The sequence below is a fragment of the Bos indicus x Bos taurus genome, chromosome 9 (assembly GCF_003369695.1).
Source record: "Bos indicus x Bos taurus breed Angus x Brahman F1 hybrid chromosome 9, Bos_hybrid_MaternalHap_v2.0, whole genome shotgun sequence".
NCBI lineage: Eukaryota > Metazoa > Chordata > Mammalia > Artiodactyla > Bovidae > Bos > Bos indicus x Bos taurus.
In genome coordinates this window covers 32,636,076-32,658,987 of record NC_040084.1, presented here as the reverse complement: position 1 = coordinate 32,658,987, position 22,912 = coordinate 32,636,076, and the positions used below count along the sequence as shown (strand labels likewise).

At 42.5% G+C, this 22,912-nt stretch overlaps 1 non-coding gene across 1 annotated transcript; it reads left to right on the top strand.

Moving 5' to 3' along the window:
- Positions 1-374: 374 nt before the first annotated feature.
- LOC113898915 lies at positions 375-500 on the top strand. The gene has a single exon (XR_003512778.1). It is a non-coding gene; the product is annotated as a U6atac minor spliceosomal RNA (small nuclear RNA).
- Positions 501-22,912: the final 22,412 nt, after the last annotated feature.

Below are 22,912 nucleotides of genomic sequence, written 5' to 3'. Positions count from 1 at the left end.
CCAATAAATTCTCCCTTTTCTTTAAGCTAGCCAGAGCCCTTTCTGTAACTTCATGTTTTCTCTAGCCTCCCAGAGTTTACATTCCTGGGGAGTTTAAGAAATGTAAACAACATCAACACTGAAGGTTGCTAAGCGTTCTGAGAGGGAACGAGAGGGAGCAGAGGGTGTGAGCCAGAGCGGGGGCACCTAAGCTCAGGGGGGTGGGGTGAAAGTGAAGGAGAAGCAGGAATGGGGTGGGTGGTGTGGTTGAATGTTCCAGATGCAGGAGTCAGCTTGAAAGCTCACAGGTTAAAAAAAAAAAAAAAAACACAAAAACGTGTGACACATTTGGGTGAATGAAAGCAGCTCAGAATGGCTCATATAAAGTAGGTGGAGTGTCATAGGAAAGGCAAGAAGGTTAGCACTCCCACTGACAAGGATGGAAGAAGCCGTTGGACCTGACAACTCACGTATGGTCAAAGCATTGCCACCTATTTTGTGGCATCTAACCATTGTTTTTAAATGAAAATAGAAACATACATACAGAGAACAGGTTAGTGGCTACCAGAGGGGTTCCATTGTGTGGTGACACATGGAAACTAAGATTTTGGTGGTAAGCAAGCTGGTCCCATCACTTCATGGCAAACAGATGGGGAAACAGTGGAAACAGCTACAGACTTTATTTGGGGGGGGTGCCCAAAATCACTGCAGATGGTGATGAAGCCATGAAATTAAAAGACACTTGCTCCTTGGAAGAAAAGTTATGACCAACCTAGACACCATATTAAAAGCAGAGACATTACATTGCCGACAAAGGTCTGTCTAGTCAGAGCTATAGTTTTTCCAGTAGTCATGTATGGATGTGAGAGTTGGACTATAAAGAAAGCTGAGCACCAAAGAATTGATGCTTTTGAACTGTGGTGTTGGAGAAGACTCTTGAGAGTCTCTTGGACTGCAAGGAGATCCAATCAGTCCATCCTAAAGGAGATCAGTCCTGGGTATTCATTGGAAGGACTGATGTTGAAGCTGAAACTCCAAAACTTTGGCCACCTGATGCGAAGAACTGATTCATTTGAAAAGATCCTGATGCTGGGAAAGATTGAAGGCAGGTGGAGAAGGAGACAACAGAGGATGAGATGGTTGGATGGCATCACCAACTCAATGGACATGAGTTTGAGTAGACTCCGGGAGTTGGTGATGGACAGGGAGGCCTGGCGTGCTGCAGTCCATGGGGTCACAAAGAGCTGGACATGGCTGAGTGACTGAACTGAACTGAACTGAAGGAGTAATGTATACAGAAACAGAAATAGAATGTATACATGAATCTTATATACTGTTATAAACCAATGTTACCTCAATAATAAATTAAAATGAAAAAAAGAAGCAGGTGGACTAGAAGGACATCAGTTCAGTTACTGGAGGTTTATTTCATACCAGGCATGACTGTAAGCAGTTCTAGGTGCTAACGGATTTAGTCCTTGTAACAATCTGAAGAGGAGGCAATATTGTTGGGAGACATGGCTCCCTGGGAAGATAGGGATTGTTTCTTCCCCAGAGCAGAGGCAGGTTTGTTTACTTTATTTTTCTATTATAATAAAGGATAATGTCCCCTGCCAGACCAAAGTTTTGGCAGATTTGCTCACAGCCATTTCAAGAGTTAGGATTCTTCAGCTCAGGGTTTTCAGCTGTGATGCAAATGCCCCACTTGTGCAGCATCTACCTGGCTTTGCATCGCCTCACCCTGGGGATCTTGCAGGATAAGGGGAACCAATTCAAACATGAAGTTCATGTCATCTGCTGTGCTGGGAATGATAGCGCCCTTTTCCTCTGACCTGAGAGTCTTGTGTCTTCTGCCAGCATCCATGGAAGAGAGGCAAGCTGGCTGGTGAGTAGGGTAAATTCCCAGACTGTTCGGAGTTCTTAACAAAATTTTCTTCTTCTGGAGGAAGAGAAACAGACACAGAGAACTCAAGTACTTTATCCAAAGTCACAAAGCTGGTTTGCAAGCTCAAACATGAACCATGTAGACCAGCTCCAGAGCCTGAGGCTTCACCTACTGTGACGAGACTGAAAGAGCTACATCCATGGGAGTTTGTCAGCCATGCTAGAGGTTAAATACATCGTAAGATCAAGAAGCAGTCTATTAATTTGGATGGGCTGGCTACTGTAACAGGCAGACGTCAATATGCATTTTGGCTCAAACTCAACAGAAAATGATTCCTTGCTCATGTGATAGTTTGAAGCAGAAGAATCTGGTCAGTGGGCAGCTGTGTTCCACATGGTATTTCAGGAACTCAACTCCTTCCATCTTGTGGCTCCCTAGGGTCTTATCTGTTTCCAGCCAGAAGAGATGAGAAGAGAGGATGGTAAACCACATTTATTTTTTAAAATCCATGGCCCAGGGACTTCCCTGGAGGTCTAGTGGTTAAGACTCCATGTTTCCAATGCAGGGGGCCTGGGTTCAATTCCTGGTTGGAGAACTAATCCTATATGCTATGGGGGCAGGCCAAAAATAAATAAATGTAAAAGGAAAGGTTTGAATTTCACAGAAAGCTTATTATTCATGATAATACAGATAAATTTTTTTAAATCCATGGCCCAGTGGTGACTGGCATCATGTTTACCAACATTCCATTGGCAAGAACTAACCACATGGTCACACCAGGAAACAAAGGAGCCTGGCAGAGGCACCCTAATTCAAACCTCACCCTATTGAAAAGAGCATACACCCCGGAGCACAGCCATCGCTCTGTGCCACAGAGTCACTCAGAGACTGAAACAAGAAGGATAGCAGGTTAGACTGAAACAGTAGATTTGAAGGAAGAGAAAAGACAGCAGACAGGAAAGAAGCCAGGGATGTGTTATAGTAATCTAGGTGAAACTGGTGGAATAAAGCAAGCAGGAGAAAATGAGGAGGAAGGTGGGTCGTAGAGGAAATCAGGAACTATTCAGAAGGTGAAATCTACAGGATGCTCTCTATTCAGAAGGTGAAATCTACAGGATGCTTTCTATTCAGAAGGTGAAATCTACAGGATGCTCTCTCTCCTCTAAAGCTACCTCCATGTTCTTGCCTAACCATGTGTTTGCTGGCCTGTTTTGATCTTGTCCTTGACTCTACTCCTGGTTGTAAATTCACAGCCTAATAATAAATGTCAGAGGGGGAAGGAGGGAAGAGATAGAGTTAATACAAAAAAAAAAAAAGAAAATTCAAATTAAACACTTCTATGCAGATCTGCACACTCTCAGGAGACACACTCCAGACCCAGAATCACCTTCTCTCCACAGTCCCATGGAGAGGGAGAGGTGAGCAGCAAATAATTTATTTGTGAATAATCTATGCTTATTTAAGGAACACTTTAGTGTGTGTGGGTGTGTGAAGGGATCTGTGTTCTAGGTCTTTATCATAAAGATATACAGACTATGGAGACTGCACGTGGCATAAAATGCAGATGAGATTTCCCAAGAAGCCAACTCTAATATAGAGATTGGCACATAGGAAAGTTTGTTTGGGAAGGATTGCTCCAGGAGTCATTGCCTACCAAGGCATGGAGGCAGAAACTGGTCTTCAGAGGGAGAAACTGGTCTTCAATGCAATAGCAACAAAGGCCTCAGCCCATCCTACATGGAGATCTGGAGCTTGGATGATGTGTAAGTTAGGGTTCTCCAGAGAGAAAAAACATATTATATATATTTATTATATATATAATATATATATATAAAATCTCCAAAAAGAACCAATTACACACATATATATGTATTGCAAATTCTCCCTTACTTTGCCTTTTTGTTCTATTCAGATCTTCAACAGATTGAATGATGCCCACCCACATTGGGGTGGGCCATCTGTTTTATTCAGTCCAACAATTCAAATGCTAATCTTTTCCGGAAACACCCACAGACAGACCTAAAAATAATGTTTAACCAGGTCTCTGGGCATCCTTTGGCCCAGTCAAGTTAACTCAAAATTAACCATCACAGATGGGCTTCAGAATTGTCCTAAATTGAGGGAAGGAAACAGGGCATTTGTACAATATGACTGAATCAACCAGTCATATTGGGTATGGGCTACCCTCAGGAAGGTGGCAAGACCTCAGGCAAGCATCTCTGTCTAGTTGAGGAAAGTCCCAAAGAGGAGCTGGGGGAAGGACTGTCAGCTGCCAACATTTCTAGAAGCTGGGGTCCTACTCTCTGGGATCCTAGCGGAGGATCAGGATATCACACCTCAGTGTCATATAAATATATATATATATATATATTCGTGCATGCATGCTAAGTCGCTTCAGTCATATCTGACTTTTTGCGAACCCTATGGACTGTAGCCTGCCAGGTTCCTCTGTCTATGGGATTCTCCAGGCAAGAATATGAAGTGGGTTGCCATGCCCTCGTCCTGCCCCACTGGACGAGTTTCAGAGGTTCAGGTGTGGGACTGAACCCACATCTCTTACATCTCTTGCATTGGTAGGCAGGTTCTTTACCACTAGAGCCACCTGGGAAACCTATATATAGGCATAGAATGGGAAAGACTAGAGATCTCTTCAAGAAAATCAGAGATACCAAAGGAACATTTCATCCAAAGATAGGCTTGATAAAGGACAGAAATCATATGGACCTAACAGAAGCAGAAGATATTAAGAAGAGATGGCAAGAATACACAGAAGAACTGTATAAAAAAGTTCCTCATGACCCAGATAATCACGATGGTGTGATCACTGACCTAGAGCCAGACATCCTGGAATGTGAAGTCAAATGGGCCTTAGAAAGCATCACTACGAACAAAGCTAGTGGAGGTGATGGAATTCCAGTTGAGCTATTCCAAATCCTGAAAGATGATGCTGTGAAAGTGCTGCACTCAATATGCCAGCAAATTTGGAAAACTCAGCAGTGGCCACAGGACTGGAAAAGATCAGTTTTCATTCCAATCCCAAAGAAACACAATGCCAAAGAATGTTCAAACTACCGCACAATTGCACTCATCTCACATGCTAGTAAAGTAATGCTTAAAATTCTCCAAGCCAGGCTTCAGCAATATGTGAACCGTGAACTTCCTGATGTTCAAGCTGGTTTTAGAAAAGGCAGAGGAACCAGAGATGAAATTGCCAACATCCTCTGGATCATAGAAAAAGCAAGAGAATTCCAGAAAAACATCTATTTCTGCTTTATTGACTATGCCAAAGCCTTTGACTGTGTGGATCACAATAAACTGTGGAAAATTCTGAAAGAGATGGGAATACCAGACCACCTGATCTGCCTCTTGAGAAATTTGTATGCAGGTCAGGAAGCAACAGTTAGAACTGGACATGGAACAACAGACTGGTTCCAAATAGGAAAAGGAGTACGTCAAGGCTGTATATTGTCACCCTGTTTATTTAACTTCTATGCAGAGTACATCATGAGAAACGCTGGACTGGAAGAAACACAAACTGGAATCAAGATTGCTGGGAGAAATATCAATAACCTCAGATATGCAGATGATACCACCCTTATGGCAGAAAGTGAAGAGGAACTCAAAAGCCTCTTGATGAAAGTGAAAGTGGAGAGTGAAAAAGTTGGCTTAAAGCTCAACATTCAGAAAACGAAGATCATGGCATCTGGTCCCATCACTTCATGGGAAATAGATGGGGAAACAGTGGAAACAGTGTCAGACTTTATTTTTCTGGGCTCCAAAATCACTGCAGATGGTGACTGCAGCCATGAAATTAAAAGACGCTTACTCCTTGGAAGGAAAGTTATGACCAACCTAGATAGCATATTCAAAAGCAGAGACATTACTTTGCCAACAAAGGTTCATCTAGTCAAGGCTATGGTTTTTCCTGTGGTCATGTATGGATGTGAGAATTTGACTGTGAAGAAGGCTGAGAGCTGAAGAATTGATGCTTTTGAACTGTGGTGTTGGAGAAGACTCTTGAGAGTCCCTTGGACTGCAAGGAGATCCAACCAGTCCATTCTGAAGGAGATCAGCCCTGGGATTTCTTTGGAGGGAGTGATGCTAAAGCTGAAACTCCAGTACTTTGGCCACCCCATGCGAAGAGTTGACTCATTGGAAAAGACTCAGATGCTGGGAGGGATTGGGGGCAGGAGGAGAAGGGGACGCCAGAGGATGAGATGGCTGGATGGCATCACTGACTCGATGGACGTGAGTCTCAGTGAACTCCAGGAGTTGGTGATGGACAGGGAGGCCTGGTGTGCTGTGATTCATGGGGTCGCAAAGAGTCGGACACGACTGAGCGACTGATCTGATCTGATCTGATCTGACAGATGCCTGAATGAATAAATAATATTTATGATAAATATTTGCAAACTGATTCTGGCCTTGACCATACACACACACGCACATTTTCATAATATGATTGAATGTGTTTCCAGAAATAAGACAATATATTGTAACACAGAACTTATCTAACTACTGGAGCATGCATTTCTTATCTATTCTTACATTCTATCCTAGAGAAATATAATATCCTAGGGGCAGATTTTAGCTTATTCCCAAATTAATAATGTAATTCTCTCTTAGGAAACTCTCTAATACAGTATATGCAAACAGGCCTTGGAGTGAGGCAGAACTGCCATTAGGTTCTAATTGGGCAGCCTAGATCTGTGTAGTGATTCTCCGGACACTTAATGTTTATCAGCTTCACTGTTTTTTCAATCTGTAATAGAGGAAACATTAAAGTACCTTTAGTGTTGTTGTGAGGACAAAATGAAATAATGTAAGTAAAACATTTAGCAAGATTGCTGGCACTAAAAGCTTACAACAAAGGATGCTATGATTAATAGAGGATAGATTTAAATACCAATGGGCCCAATCATGTCTGCTAGAAAACAGTGGTCAAGCAAAGCTCTTCAAGAACAGAAATAGTAAAGATATTTCAGAAAGCTGCATGTATACAAAGTCCAATTTTGCTACCACAGATGGGTGCTTGACAGCCTGCAAGTGGGTGAAAAGAGGTAAGACTTTGAAACAAGATTGTATTTCATCTTAATCTGTACGCTAAACCCTGACTAAGGGCAAGGTAGGACATGCAGGGACTGGTCCCCAGGTGTTGAATAATCACCAGCAAAGGCTTTATTTATCCATTCCCTCCAGGTCTAGATTTTAGGTCCTTTTCCCACCCCTCTGTGTCTGTCTCTTCTTACAAGCCAGTTTTTAGGCTCCTTGTTTCAGTGCTTATAATTATAAGGAACACTCACAAGCTATCTATGCAGCAAAATTTGGGAGACTGCTTCCTGGGCACATGGGAGGATGACATTTCCAGAATCCCCCATAGCCTGGTGGTTGATCATTGGATGAGCTCTAACCAATGAAACTGAAGTAGAGGTTAGCGTGCCACTTCCATGGAGGGTGACCAGCTGTCCTGATTGTCCCAGAACTGAAGGGTTTCCCTGGATATGGAACTTTCTGCTTTAAAACTAATAATAGTTCAGAGAAAGTCAGGTCAAATTCATCACCTTATGTCTTGACCTAGACCATAAAACCTCTTGCACATCTCATGCTTCTTCTTCCTTCTAGTTTCTTAGATGAAGGGATATCACAAACACAGCAAGCTTGGAAGCAATAATTTAAAGATGTCAGAGCCAAATGTCCTCAAGAATAATCAGCAGGAGAGGAAGCAACCTGACTGTCACTCATTGATCTGGAGCATCTACCATGGACTTTAAATGAATGAAAAAAGCACTTTGATTGTGTTTGATTTGTTACCTGTTGCATGTGTTTTTGTAGCACTTCAGCCTATCCTGACTAATACAGAGGCATTCTACAAACGGAATTGAAATAGAGACTTTACCAACTAGTGTAGCACTAAACTGCTCATGCGAAGAGTTGACTCATTGGAAAAGACTCTGATGCTGGGAGGGATTGGGGGCAGGAGGAGAAGGGGACAACAGAGGATGAGATGTCTGGATGGCATCACCGACTTGATGGACGTGAGTTTGAGTGAACTCCGGGAGTTGGTGATGGACAGATAGGCCTGGTGTGCTGCGATTCACGGGGTCGCAGAGAGTCGGACACGACTGAGCGACTGAACTGAACTGAACTGTAGCACTAAAGCAAACACATTTGAAATATATATGCTAATTTTCTTGGAAAGTATTGAAAGAGGAGAGTGAAAAACCTCACTTAAAACTTAACATTCAAAAAACTAAGATCATAGGATCCAGTCCCATCACTTCATGGCAAATAGAAGGGCAAAAGGTGGAAGCAGTGACAGATTTTATTTTGGGGTGCTCCAAAATCATTGCAGATGATGACTGCAGCCATGAAATTAAAAGAAGCTTGTTCCTTCAAAGTAAAGGTATGACAAACCTACATAGCAGGTTAAAAAGCAGAGACATTTTGACAACAAAAGTCCCTATAGTCAAAGCTATGGTTTTTTCAGTAGTCATGTATGGATGTGAGAGTTGGACCATTAAGAAGTCTGAATGCCAAAGAATTGATGCCTTTGAACTGTGGTGTTGGAGAAGACTCTTGAGAGTCCATTGGACTGCAAGGAGATCCAATCAGTCCATCCTAAAGGAAATCAGTCCTGAATATTCATTGAAAGGAGTGATGCTGAAGCTGAAGCTCCAATACTTTGGCCATCTGATGGGAAGAATTGACTCATTTGAAAAGACCCTGATGCTGGGAACGATTGAAGGCAGGAGAAGGGGACGACAGAGGATGAGATGGTTGGATGGCATCACTGACACAGTGAACACAAATTTGAGCAAACTCCGGGAGATAGTGAAGAACAGGGAAGCCTGGCGTGCTGCAGTCCGTGGGGTTGCAAAGAGTCAGACGTGACTTAGTGACTGAACAACAGCAACAACAAATTGAAAAGGAGGATGGAATTTCAGACCAATGAGAAGAAAGAAAGGAGGAAGAAGAGGCTGATCCTCATATAAATCCAGCTCATGTTCACCAAAAACATTTTCAAATCTTCTCTTAGAGGTTAGTACGAATATAATGAAATGTATCACACACGTTGACATCACAGGTGCTCCAGGGGACAGAGCAGGGGATGGAAGTCAGAGAATACGGATTCACACCAGTTGCATCAAATAGCAGTTGTGTGATGTTGGTGAGTCAGTAACCTCCCTGACCTCAGACACTTCATCTGGGTGTGAAGATGTGTTTTGTCTTCTTTCAATTTTTATTTTTTAGATGTGCAGCATGTGGGATCTTAGTTCCCCAACCAGGGATCAAACCTGTGCCCGTTGCCTTCCAAGCACAGAGTCTTAACCACTGGACCACCAGGGAAGTCCCTGTTTTACCTTCTGATCAAACATCTTCTATGAGGCAGCCCTGGAGATACAAAGGTAAGATATTCCCAAAGTCTCCTAAACAGATAACAGGCGAGAAATGTCTGAAAAGTAGAGCGTTGCCTGGGACTAAAGCGAGGGGAAAGGAAAGTGACGTGGCGGGGGAGCAGTTTTAGGTCTTCTCTTTCTATTTTGAAGTGAGACCTCTGGAGTGAAGCACCAAGTGCATGGACTAAAGATCAGGGGAGCAGAGTCCAGGATCAAGGAGTCCACTGAGGAGCAGGACAGGAGAGATCCCGGGTCAGCAAGCGTCCAAACGTACATTCCATACCTGCTCTGGGCCAGGCCTTGTGCATCCTCTGGGATCCAAGGGTGAGGAAGACACTCTCCCCTAGTTCTTCTTAGTCCAGCAGAGTAGCAGATACACGTGCAACACAAAACCCAGTGACAGTGCTGTGGCGGAGCGGGGCACAGGGGAGGGACCCGTGTGCAAAGCAATGACACTTGGGGCAGGCTGCCCAAGGCACTGATGCTAAAGCCTAAAAAAATGTTTGTTGTCCAGTGTAGGGGAGGGAGGAGGGGCTGAAAATGGGAGGGAATTTGATGAGGAGGCTGGAGGGGGCAACAGAGGAAAGAAGGTGTAAGGGACGGTGCCCCCTAGGAAGACAGGAGCCAGAGCAAGAAAAGATCTTTTACATTTTTTTCTGGGCATGTTCAGGAGTTGGCTCCTTATCCTGAAAGTTATAAAAAGCCATGAAAGGCATGTCAGCAGAGGAACAGCCTGAAGGAACTTCCTGGCAGCGGTGAGGAGCAGGAGTGAGAGAGGGAGGAGGAGGACCATTTGGAGCCTCTGAGATCATCCCGGTAGGAAATGACTAAGGCCTGAACCAAGGCGGCGATAGAGAAGCCTAGGAGGTGAGAGGTGGGAGGCAGAAGGGACAGGAACCAGGAGCCGGGCCTGATTGCCTCCAGGGGGCGCGCTGACTGGAACCTGCGGGACCAGAGGCGCAGGTTCTCCAGGAAGGCTGAAGGTAAACAGCGAAGCGCAGACAGCAAAGGGCAGAGATAGACTGAATCGAGACTGGAAACAGCCTCTGTGTACAGCTGTGAAGACGGAGAGGAAGATGGAGAGATATCTTACCGTCAGGACTACTGAGAGGCCCTGAGTGACCTCAGAGCAGGCGGCCCCTTACCCAGAAATCTGCTGGGGGGAAGGGGGCCGGGAGGGGTGAAAATCCTCGTGGAAGAAAAGATTGTGCAGTTCAGATACTAACTCAGAAGCTTGGCTACGTTTAGCTTGTGGCAAAAAAAGACGAAATGGCTCTGATCCACCCAGATACACAGACCCCGTTCTAGTTAATAGCCACGTTCTTGTTAAGCTGTGATATAATTAAGTGATTTCAAAGATAGTTTATTTAATTTGGAGTCCTTTCCCCTTCAGAGGCCAGTGCTTTTGAAACAGTTCTGTTTCTCATCAAAATTTTACAGCATCTGTCTGTTTGTAATTGGAGATTAAAAAAAAAAAAAAAAACTGGAAAGAAGGGGAAAGAGTTCATTTAACTAAAAAAGAAAAAAAGAGGTTTGTTGTGTCTTTAGAGTTTGTCTTTCCAGATGCTTGAACTGTCACCTTTTCATTTGATTAATATTCAGAAAATTACCAGGGAGTGGGCTTCAGTAGAAATTTGAAAAAGAGTTAGAGAATTTAATTTGTCATTTGCGGTTATTCAAAACCCAGATGTGTTTCTCTAAGAAACCTGTCTTGGGGAAGACTCCATCCTACAGAAATATGTTACCTGGAAATTCAGAGAAAGCCTTTAGATACTAAGAGTCAAGTTCCTATTCAGCGGACAGAGAGAGCTGTATGTGCTCCCAGCCAGCATGCCACAGGTCGAATGAATAGCCAATGGCTTCACAAGGTCAGGGCACATCAATGCCAGCAGGAGGCAGAAACCTAGGGTGGAGGTTTGGGGGAGGGGTGGAGGTGGGAAGGTGGGTGCTGAAGAAAAGCACAGGCTCTGCAGGCAGCCAGATTTAGGTTTGAGACCTGCTTCTCCCACCTGCTAGAAGCTTCCCTGGTGGCTCAGATGGTAAAGAATCTGCCTGCAATGCAGGAAACCCCGTTTCGACCCCTGGGTCAGGAAGATCCCCTGGAGAAGGCAATGGCAACCCACTCCAGTATTCTTCTGGAGCCTGGTGAGCTATAGTCCATGGGATCGCCAAGAGTCAGACATGACTGAGTGACTAACTCTGCCACCTGCTAAACTGGCAACCTGACCATATTCCTCAATCTCCCTCAGTTTCAATGGAACTACTCTTGATCTGGTCCAAATGGAGTCAGCACTTCCTTACTGGGGAAAGATTCCTTTCCTCTGCACACCCAACTGCATTAGAGGCAATTTGGTTAGACATATTTCCCATTTTACAGACAACATTTTATGTAACAAATTCTACTGAAGAGAAGATTCTTCTTTTCTAACAGGTAGGAGGTGTTTCGGAGAAGGCGATGGCACCCCACTCCAGTACTCTTGCCTGGAAAATCCCATGGACAGAGGAGCCTGGTGGGTTGCAGTCCATGGGGTCACTAAGAGTCGGACACGACTGAGTGACTTCACTTTCACTTTTCACTTTCATGCATTGGAGAAGGACATGGCAACCCACTCCAGTATTCTTGCCTGGAGAATCCCAGGGACGGGGGAGCCTGGTGGGCTGCCGTCTATGGGGTCGCACAGAGTCGGACACGACTGAAGTGACTTAGCAGCAGGAGGCGTTTGGGAATTCTCATCCTAGTTGGTCTATTCTCTGCTCTCATATCAAAATGTCTCTGAATAAATTGGAAAAGCCACCAGTGTATCATGTTTAAGGTAAGGAGGTAAAGGATGAATTCTAACCACAGGCAGATGCTGAAAGGGTTACATTTCAGAAACTATATGCTGTATCAGAAATGTGGTCACGTGTTTCTCCCTAGCCACTAACCACTATGAAGAAACATAAAAGGCACATCGTAGACACTAAACTTCATGAACTGGCAGACAGGCATATTTACTTAGTTATAAGGATGTAAATTTTGTTTATCTGCATTTATAAGATTCATTCTGGCCCTGGTTCAAAACTCATTCAGTTCAGTTCAGTTCAGTTGCTCAGTCATGTCCGACTCTTTGTAACCCCATGAATTGCAGCACACCAGGCCTCCCTTCCATCACCAACTCCCGGAGTTCACTCAGACTCACGTCCATTGAGTTGGTGATGCCATCCAGCCATCTCATCCTCTGTTGTCCCCTTTTCCTCCTGTCCCCAATCCCTCCCAGCATCAGAGTCTTTTCCAATGAGTCAACTCTTTGCATAAGGTGGCCAAAGTACTGGGGTTTCAGCTTTAGCATCATTCCTTCCAAAGAATACCCAGGACTGATCTCCTTTAGAATGGACTGGTTGGATCTTCTTGCAGTCCAAGGGACTCTCAAGAGTCTTTTCCAACACCACAGTTCAAAGCATCAATTCTTCGGCACTAAGCTTTCTTCACAGTCCAACTCTCACATCCATACGTGACCACAGGAAAAACCATAGCCTTGACTAGATGGACCTTAGGAATCTACAGTGTCCTCTAAGTTACTAAGAGAGCTAAGATTATACACCTCTAATAAGCTCCTATACTTTGAGTAGCAAGAGCCTAAAATAGTGTTTGCCTGAACTTCTCTGAAAATAAGAATCACCTGGAGTGTCCAGTGAACTAAGTATGGATTGCTGCTGCTGCTGCTGCTGCTGCTAAGTCGCTTCAGTCATGTCCGACTCTGTGCGACCCCAGAGACACCAGCCCACCAGGCTCCCCCATCCCTGGGATTCTCCAGGCAAGAACACTGGAGTGGGTTGCCATTTCCTTCTCCAGTGCATGAAAGTGAAAGTGAAGTCGCTCAGTCATGTCCCACTCTTAGCAACCCCAAGGACTGCAGCCTACCAGGGGCTGTATCTGTATTCAAATATGACGAGGGAATCTCTATGTATGCTCCTGTCAGTCTGACCCTCCCTATGGATAACTGAAACCCTGGATGAATAACTACCTGAACTAACAAAAGCAAGTAGAGTTTGGAAAGGAGTTGATACTCAAAAGAAGGGACTGGTAAAGGGTTACTTCCCATTTTTTTTTTATAGCATTTAGCCTCATATCAGTCATGTTGAAGTCTGCACTATTCAGGGCAACTAAAACTTCAAAAATAAAATACCTAAAGTCTCAGAGGACAGAGTTCAGGGCAATCACTGCCACTAAAATGTGAAGAGAGATGATGATAGAAAGTGAAGACCCAGAGGGAAAGAGCCACAAATTCTGTGTATAAACTTTTGTCCAAATCTCAAGCTAAGCCCTGAACCATGATGCATGAGTAGGACAGCCTGCAAGCAAAGTAGCTGAAGATCAAAGGACTGAATGGAGATTAGAGTGGCTGACAAGAGGCAGAGTTTGAAGTTTAAGTCCAATAAACTTAATTAGCAGCTAAAACAAAATTGTTAACATTCTTTCGAAGACTGTGATAGAATCCAGAGTCTGCATAGCATAACATTTGCAATATCCAGGAGCCCAAGTTACTCAGACACAAAAGGACAAAAATCATATGATTCTATTTATATGTTGTTCTTGTTGTTGCTTAGTCCCTAATTTGTGTCCGACTCTTTTTCGACTCCATAGACTGTAGCCCACCAGGTTCCTCTGTCTGTGAGATTTTCCAGGCAAGAACACTGGAGTCCGTTGCCATTTCCTTCTCCAGGGGATCTCCATGACCCAGGGATCAAATCCAAGTTTTCTGTGTTGGCAGGCAGACTTTTTAACCACTGAGTCACCAGGGAAGTCCTCTATTTATGTGAGGTACCTAGAATAGGCAAATTCATGAGACAGAAAATTGATTAACGATTGCAAGGGGCTGGGGAGGAGGGGGTATGAAGAATTATTATTTACTGATTACAAAGTTTCCATTACAAAAATGAAAAATTCTGGAAATTTAGAGCAGTAATGGTTGCACGGTATTGTGAACATGCTTATGCCACTGCAATAACACTGAAAAATGGCCAAAGTAGCAAATTTTATGTTATGTATATTGTGCCATGAGAAAGAAAAAACAAAATAAGCCTGATGTAGCAAAACCCAAAAATACCTTCTGTGAACTCATCAATAGAGTGAAAATAACAGAACAGAGAGTCCGTGATCGTGAACATACATCATAGAAAGCTGAAGACCAAAGGGAAAAACAGAATTAAGAAAAAGAGAGAACAGTGGGAAAATTATAAGCATGTAACGTACATGTAGTAGGGATACCAGAAAGAGAAGAGAGACAAGAACAGAAGAAATGTTTGAAGTAATAATGGCTGAGAGTTTTACAAACTAATGACGGACAACAAAGCTTGGATCCAGGTAGCTCAGAGAACACCACTCAGGAGAAATATGAAAAATGTACACCTAGGAATATTACAACTGCAGAAAATCAAACTCAAGGAGACAATTTTGAAAAAAATCCAGAGACTAAAAACACCTTACTTATAGAGGAACAAAAATAAGTATATCATACTTATATTTGGAAACCATGCAAGCAAGAAGAGTATAGACTGAGATATTTTAAATGTTTAAAGGAGGAAAAAAATGCCAGCCTAGAATTCTATATCTAGTGAAATTGTCCTTCAAGTGAAGAAATAAAGACTCCTTCAGACAAACAAAAATTGAGGGAACTTGTTGCCAATGGACCTGTCTTGCATAAAATGTTATTTTTTAAGTTATTCAGAAAGAACAAAAATTATACAGAAACTCAAATCTACATAAAGAAATGAAAAACATTATAAATGAATAAGTAAAGATAGAATAAAATATTTTATTCTTTTTATGCTTAATTGATCTAACCAAAAATATTTTGTTCAAAATAATTGGCAACTATGGGAAAGACCCTGATACTGGGAAGGATTGAAGGCAGGAGGAGAAGGGGATGACAGAGGATGAGATGGTTGGATGGCATCACCGACTCGATGGACACGAGTTTGAATAAGCTCTGGGAGTTGGTGAGGGACAGGGAAGCCTGGTGTGCTGCAGTCGATGGGGTCGCAAAGAGTTGGACAGGACTAAGCTATTGAACTGAACTGATAGCTTATGGAGATGTAAAATGAATGAGAGCAATACAGTAGTGTATGGGAGGGAGGAATTTGGAATACTCAGTTATAAGTACCTGCACTACCTGTGAAATTGTATTGTGGTGTTTAAAAGTGGACTTGGATTAGTTGTAAATGTATATTGCAAACTCTAGGGCATACAAAAAAGACTTTTTAAAAAATGAAGTATAATTTATATTTTATTTTCTTGGGATCTAAAATCACTTTGAACTGTGACTGCAGCCATGAAATTAAAATAATCTTGCTCCTTGGAAGGAAAACTATGACAAACCTAGACAGAATATTAAAAAGCAGAGACATCACTTATGATGGCAAAGGTTCATATTGTCAAAGCTATGGTTTTTCCAGTAGTTATATATGAATGTGAGAGTTGGACCATAAAGAAGGCTGAGCACAAAAGAATTGATGTCTTCAAACTGTGGTGCTAAAGAAGACTCTTGAGAGTCTTTTGTACAGCAAGGAGATCAAACCAGTCAATCCTAAAGGAAATCAGTCCTGAATGTTCATTGGCAGGACTGATGCTGAAGCTGAAGCTCCAATACTTTGGCCACCTGATGAGAAGAGATGACTCATTAGAAAAGACCCTGATGCTGGGAAAGATTGAAGGCAGGAGGGGAAGGGGACAACAGAGGGCAAGATGTTTGGATGGCATCACTGACTCAGTGGACATGAGTCTGAGCAAACTCTGGGAGATAGTGAAAGACAAGGAAGCCTGTGTGCTGTAGTCCATGAGGTCACAAAGAGTCAGGCATGACTTAGTGACTGAACAACAACATAATTTATATACTAACTAAAGAGAGAAATAAAGTAATATATGTGCTCATTTAAAACCAGAGAAGTCAGAAAAAGCATGGAAGACAAAACAAAGATAAAAAAAGAAACAGAACGAGGCAGAAAATAGAAAGCAAATAAAAATATGGTGGACATTAATCAATAATTACTTAAACATGAATGTATAAAAACACCAACTAAAATGTAAAAGTTATTAGAATGGATAAAAAAAAACAAAAAAGAAAAAACAAGACAACTATATGATGTTTAAAAGAAGTCCACTTTAAATATAAAGACAAATAGATTGAAATTAAGGGACAGAAAAAGATATACCATGATAGCACTAATCAAAAAAAGTAACTATATTAATTTTGAACATAGCAGATTTAAGAACAAGGAAAATAAGGATAAAGAGACACATCATATGACAACAAGAAAACATAGCAATCCTTAATATGTGTGTGCCTAATAACAGAGTATCAAAATACATCTTGTATTTTGAACATCTTGACAAAAGTTGTTCAATTCAGTTCAGTCGCTCAGTCGTGTCTGACTCTTTGTGACCCCAGGGACTGCAGCACTCCAAGCTTCCCTGTCCATCACCAACTCCCAGAGCTTACTCAAACTCATGTCCATTAAGTCAGTGATGCCATCCAACCATCTCATTCTCTGTCATCTCCTTCTCCTCCCGCCTTCAATCTTTCCCAGCATCAGGGTCTTTTCAAATGAGTCAGTTTTTCACATCAGGTGGCCAAAGAATTGGAGCTTCAGCTTCAACATCAGTCCTTCCGATGAATATTCAGGACTGATCTCCTTTAGGATGGACTGGTTGGATCTCCTTGCTATCCAAGGGACTCTCAAGACTCTTCTCCAAAACCACAGTTCAAAAGCATCAATTCTTTGGCATCCAGCTTTCTTTATAGTCCAACTTTCACATCCATACATGACTACTGGAAAAACCATGGCTTTGACTAGATGAACCATTGTAGGCAAAGTAATGTCTCTGCTGTTTAGAGAGACTTTAAAAGTTGTTAGACCTACAAAAATAAATAAATAAAAGAATCCACTATTATAGTGGAAGACTTTAAAAACCCTCTATCAATAGTTGAGGGATCCAACAGACAGAAAATCAGTAAACATATGGTTGAATTGAACAGCACCATCAATTAACTGATCTAAATGATGTTTATAGTTATTTCATATAACAGCAAATTACACAGTCTTCTCAAGCTCCCATGGGACGTTCACCAAGATAGACCACACTGTGGACCATGAAACTCACTTTATCAAATTAAAAACTGTAGAAATCATACAAAGCGGCCTTCAGATCACAAATTAATCTAGAAATTAATCTAGAAATCAGTAACAGAAAGATATCAAGAAAATTCCAAAATAATTAGAGATTAAACAGTATATCTCAATAAGTTTCAAGAGAATTTAAAAAAATGTTTTGAACTCAATGAAAATACAATTTATCAGAGAGCAGATGCAATGAAAACAGTGCTTGGAAGAATATGTATAGTGTTGGATGCATATTTTAGAACAAAGAAAGATCTAAAATCAATCATCTAAGCTTCCACCCTAGGAAACTAGAACTTACTGTGCGTGCTCAGTCGTGTCTGATTCTGCCACCCCATCGGCTACAGTCCATGAGATTATCCTGGTGAGAATACTGTAGTGGGTTGCCATTTCTTCCTCCAGGGGATCTTCCTGACCCAGAGATCAAACCCAAATATCCTGCATCTCCTGCATTGGTAGGCAGAGACTACCACTGAGCCATCTAGGAAAACTAGAGAAGAAAAGCAATAAAAGCCTAAGGTGAACAGAGAAGAGAAATAATAAAAAATGAGAGTCAAAATCAACGAAATTACAAAGAGAAAAACAATAGAGAAAATCAATGAAACCTAAAGTTGTTTAAAAGCTCAATAAAACTGATAAAGCTCTAGGCAGGCAAACCACCTGAGGTACAGAAAAACAAGTGACTTGCTCCAAGCGACGCAACAAGGACGTATCAATTCGGGATGTGAGTCCAGGCAGCCTGGCTGCAGCATCCCCAGCAGTAACCACTAGACTGCAATTCCACCATGGCTCCCCACCCCCAGAGCACTGCTGCTGGCCCACCTTCTCATAAAACAGCGACTGGTTATGGTCCTCTTTCTTACTGCATCTGGACACAATGTTGAACCCTTAAACACACAATTGCATCAACCTCAAGGAGTCAGCACTGAAGCTGAAACCAACGTGTCCTCCTGACCAGATCTCCATTTGCCCCAATACCACGTTCATTCCATGGTGGTAGCAAGCTAGTCACTGAGCTCCTATTCTTTGGGCAATTTTTTCCAAGGTTATTTTGACTAGGAACTAGGACACACAGAGAGAGAGACTTAGTAACAGAGAGGTGGGAGGAAGGAAGGAAGAAAAGAAAGAGGGAGGGAGGGAGGAAGGAAGGAAAAAAGGAAAGAAAGGGAGAGAGATAGGGATGTAAGGAGGGAGAACGGAGGAAATGTTTTAGGCTTTCAGAGGCAACTATTCTTTCCATTTGTTTTTCCCAGGAAACTATGACCTCAGCCCCGTCATAAGTAGTTGCATCCTGAATATCCACCTTTCAATCGGTTAAAGAAATATTGGACAGAGGAGACTGGTCTCAGAAGTCTTGCTCTGCCTAGACAAGGAGTATGATAAAGTCACTCACTCTTGCACTAGCCTGGAACTCTGCAGCCTCATGCACCCCCACATTCAGCAGCTGATAAGCCTCTTTAGCATTCATCAAACCTGTAAGTTACTGGAAAAGAAAAACTAGTCATTGGAACATTTGTGGATGACTGAGCACACAAATGAGTTACAGTTTGATTTACAAGTTAGATTCTACTGCATCATTAATCCATAAGGATCACATCACCAATTGTGATGAAGCTGTGCCTGTTTTTCTTCCTTGTTCCAATCATTGCACACAAGAAGAGGGTTATGAATCTTTCCTGTGTGCTGTGCTTAGTCGCTCAGTCATGTCCAACTCTTTGCAACCCCCCATGGACTGTAGCCGACAAGGCTCCTGTATCCATGGGGATTCTCCAGGCAAGAATACTGGAGTGGGTCACCAAGCCCTCCTCCAGGGGATCTTCCCAACCCAGGGGTCGAACCCAGGTCTCCCACATTGCAGAAAGATTCTTTACCGTCTGAGCCACCAGTAAAGTGAAAGAAAGTCTACTCATGATATGTGGACCTCCCTGAGTTGGGAAAATTCCCTGGATCAGGAAGATCCCCTGGAGAAGGAAATGGCAACCCACTCCATTACTCTTGCCTGGAAAATCCCATGGATGTAGGAGCGTAGGCTACAGTCCATGTGGTAGCAGAGTCGGACACGATTGAGCAACTTCACTTAGAACAATAAATATCAGTTAAACAAAAAGAAGAAAATATTTGGTTGGACACTGGTTTTCATAGCACAGGAGGCTCAGATAATGTGATTTGTAAAAGAATTTGGAAGGAAATGTCAAGTGATTTCTGTAGGAAGACTGTTGAGACTGTTGGTTTGTGAGGGTAAGGCAACAATGTCTAGTAAAACTTCTAGCAGGGTTTCTGTGAAATGAGCTGAGTATTTCTCAGGATATGGGCAACTCCCTTACCAAGACAGTACTATAGATGGTGCACCCACTGACTTAGAAAATATCCTATCAATAGTTTCAAATTTCCCTGTTTTATCCTCTAATTAGAATCTTTTAAAAATCATGGATGAAAACTCAACCTTCCTGCTCAAGGTTACAACTGTTTGAGTTTTCTTTTCATGAACTGGAGCACATTCAAACAAACAAAAAAATCAGAAAAGTGCTATCTGGGAAGACTGTGGAGATTTTGGCTCAGACTTTGAACACCCAAAATAGGGGTATCAGGAGGACCTGAAGGCAGCTGATGCTTCCAAGGGAACCTGAAGATGTGAGATCTAGTTGACAATATTTTTAAGAGGTTTCCCTAGAGAAGTCAAAACAAATCTGGTCATTTATTATGGTCTAAATAGACAGTGACCAGAGAGAATGATTTGTTGTTGTTGTTCAGTCACTAAGTCGTGTCCAACTCTTTTCAAACCCATGGACTGCAGTACATGAGGCTTCCCTGTCCTTCACTGTCTCCCTGAGTTTGCTCAAATTCATGACCATTGAGTCAGCGATGCTATCTAACCATCTCATCCTCTGTCACCCTTTACTCCTCCTGCCCTCAATCTTTCCAGCATCAGAGTCTTTTCCAATGACTGAGCTCTTTGCATCTGGTAGCCTAAGTTTCGGAGCTTCAGCATCAGTCCTTTCAATAAATATTCAAGGTTGATTTCCTTTAGGATTGATTGGTTGACTGATTGGCTGTCCAAAGGACTCTCAAAAGTCATCCCAATCAAGAGAATGATTGTCAATGATCTTATTTGTAACATTGTTGCAGACCTAAGGTGCTTCCTCAAATCAGATGTGCTGAAAAATGATTTTTTCAGAACACTGGGGGACATCTCACCTTTGGAAAGTTTACCATTCAAGCAAGAACTTCTCCAAGCGTCAGTTACAAATTTTGCTTTGCCATTTTGATACAAGATTTTTGTTTCTTGTGTGTGTGTGTGTGTGCATGGTAAGAACATTTAACTTGAGACAGACTCTGTAAATTTTTCAGTATTGTAACTATGACACTGCATTGACAGCAGATCTCTAGTATGTATTCACCTTGCCTGACTTTATATGCATTCACTTTACACCTGTTAAGATGGCTGTTGTTTTTTTTTTTTAAAGGTAAGTGTCAGTGAAGATTTAGAGAGATTGGAACCAATTGGTCCAATCAAACATCAGACATTTGGAGAAGCTCTGCTAGTCTCCCTGTCTTGGATGTTCTGCTCCTTATTTTTGCATGACCAGCTCCTGATCACTCAGAGTATCACCTCATCATAGACAGATTCCTCACCATACTTTGATGCTTTACATTTACTTGTTTCTTCCCTGTCTCCTCCTACTAGAATATAAGCTTCATAAGAGCATGTCTCTTTTGTTCCACTGGGAGTGATACCTGGCACAGGACAGGAGCTAAGAGATGCATCTGCGGCATGAAGGGGAGAATGAGTCCTGGAATCATAAGGTTGTCCTCGCAGGACCTAAAGCATGATTCCTGATGTTCTCAAAGAAACATTGACTCTTCCAGCAGCCAATTTTGAGCAGTGCCCGGGAGTAGTCTCCCTCCAATCTTTAACATTTTTATTTATTATAGCACTGAAATGGGATAACATAAGATCTGAAATGCTCAGATCTGAAGTGTACCATTGAAACAGTTTTGACTAATCCATATGGAGACACGGAACTTTTCCAGCACCACAGAGAGTTCCTCTGTGCCCTTTCCGGTCTCCCTCTCACCTCCATGGCAAATAACTACCGATCTGATTTTTATCATCATGCGTTCATTTTGCTAGAATTTCATTTACATGGACTCACACTGCATGCACTCTTCTTGTGTGCAACATGCACAACACAAGCCAGTATTTCCTCTTTTATTCAGCATAGTATTGGGAAAATTTGTCTATGTCATTGCCTACACCAGTACACATCTCTTTATTGCTGAGTAGTATTCCATGGCATGAATGCACCACTGTGTGCTCATCCATTCTCCTCTTGAAGGACACCTGGGGTATTTCCAGTTTTTGTCTATTATAAATAAAGTTTTAGTGGATATAAGTATTCATTTTTATTGGATAAATATCTAGGTATGGAATTGTTGGGTCATAGGATAGGTGTGTATTTAAATTTTTAAGAAACTGTCAAATAGTTTTTAAAGTGATTATGCTTTTTAAAATCCACTTTTAATTCCCTGAGAATGCACTGTGAAAGTATCAGGCAGCCAAATATCTGGAGATCATCCATAAGTATATATATATATGAGTAAAAAGTAGCATAAAGTATAATAAGCCAGAGAGCTCCGAGGGAGGCTCCAATCCCCAGGGCCCCAGAGAAGCCCTTCCCCACTGTCCCATGGTACTTGGAGCAAGAGGGCTAGACGGTCCACACTGCCAGGGGAGAGGCAGCCACCGTGCCCTTGGGTCAACTCAGTCTTTTCCACCATGTGCTTCCTTAACGGGTAGAAAGCTAGACGCCAACATTCTGTTTTGTGTTGAGTTTCCTGGCCCAGGCTGAAGAGCAGATAAAGACTGGCACATGCCTGGGGCTATTTCAGGCTCTCAGAGATGCAAGCGGCTGTCCCTCAGAGAAAAATGGGGCAACTCAGGATCATGCAGATATTTGAGTTTCCGGGAGGAAGGTTTACTCTGAGAATGGGGACTTCCCATGGTGTTAAGACTCCATGCTCCTGCTCCCAATGCAGAGGGCCTGGGTTCAATCCCTGGTCATGGAACTAGATCCCACATGCCGAAACTAAAGAGTTTGCATGCCACAACTAAGATCCTGCAAGCTTCAGTGAAGACTGAAGATCCTGCATGCCACAGCTAAGACCCAGTGCAGTCAGAAAAGCTTTAAAAATCCGAGGGTGGCTTTCCTCCTCATTAATAATCCTGTTTTTAGACAGATAGCTAAAGGCAGTGTCATTTGGTCATAGGGGAGGGGTAGCTATTTAGCAACTTATTTCCCATCAAGAGTGAATAATTTCACCCGGACAAGGTCTAAGAGGAAGGAAGCATGATGCTCACAGATTTCTCAGGTCATCTATGTTCAGTCAGGGAACACTGTCAACATCTTCTGGAATCTACCCAGGAAGGCTTTCGGATGGCTTCGAGCAGTCTTGGGAGTTTTCCCCTTCCTGCTGAGTGTTGGGAGGGGGCCAA